The 1,032-nt window shown below is 38.1% G+C and overlaps 1 protein-coding gene across 1 annotated transcript in view; it reads left to right on the top strand.

The window, feature by feature from the left end:
* TBPL2 (TATA-box binding protein like 2) overlaps positions 1–1,032 on the top strand; it is a 24,155-nt gene that overhangs the window by 22,226 nt on the left and 897 nt on the right. The gene's annotated exons all lie outside the window — the stretch shown is intronic.

Raw genomic sequence — 1,032 nt, forward strand, 5'->3', positions numbered from 1 at the left:
ACCCCCCCCCCCCCCCAAAAAACCAAAACTCATGCAGCAGGCCCATAAGGGCTCAGGTAAGTCCTAGTTGGAAACTGGACCCTACTGTAATAGGAAAAAAGGACTTCCTGAGCTCCTATGATCCTTTCCCCTAATCCAGAAGAATTTTCTGGTAGCTTGAATATTGCAATTGAATGTCCAAGCAGGGCCAGGGACATTGCTGGTTGCTGTTATGTATCTCATTAGCTAGAAAAACTTTAAAAAGGAGCCAGCTCGGAAGTGCATCTATTAAATGCCTGTTAGTCTGGCTAGAGGTTCACTGAAATGCCAGTTATTTGGTCCTAATAGTTCCTAGTTATACCTCCAAGCTGATGAGGAATATCTTTGGCTACCTGTGGCTGGTTAGTGTGTGGTTTTCCATAAAAAAGTTGTATGTGGGAAAAGTCGTCGGGGTTAAAGACTGCAACATGAATTCATATATATGATGGTAGAAACAAGAAGAAAAATCCTAAAGTCCTGATACGGGTTGGAGTGAAAAGTGTTCTAGAATTGGGAAATATTACAGACCAGTCTTCAAGATTCTGTGTGAATGCAAAAATTCTCTCTCTCCCCCTCTGCTTTTTTAAATGTAATTTCTCATTAACTTAGCAACAGTGTAGAGCTACCTTAATCAGTCTGTGCAGCTTTCTAAAACTAATTTTCATGAATTGTTCATAAGAAATCTGAGCACTAATTGCTGCCTAATACTTCAATTCTACATGTAATGTAAAAATGGGATATTTGATTAAATTTGGATGTAAAAATTAGTGAGTTAAACTTTGTCTCTTATAAGAGACAACAGTAGAAACGCTGCCAGAAAATGTTATGACTTCCCTTTGGGCTTTTGCCCAATAGTCTATTAAAGGCAACTGCAAATATGTTTTAGCATGTTCATGTAAGAATCCAAACTGAAAGATTAGTACTAACCAGTCTCTCTCTTTCAAAATGAGAATGGTGCAAAAAATGAATGAGAAATTCTTTCCGCTTGCTGCTCAAGTTTCTCCTTTAAAAAAA

The sequence above is a fragment of the Gavialis gangeticus genome, unplaced genomic scaffold (assembly GCF_001723915.1).
Source record: "Gavialis gangeticus isolate Ggan-Ray unplaced genomic scaffold, GavGan_comp1, whole genome shotgun sequence".
Classification (NCBI taxonomy): domain Eukaryota; kingdom Metazoa; phylum Chordata; order Crocodylia; family Gavialidae; genus Gavialis; species Gavialis gangeticus.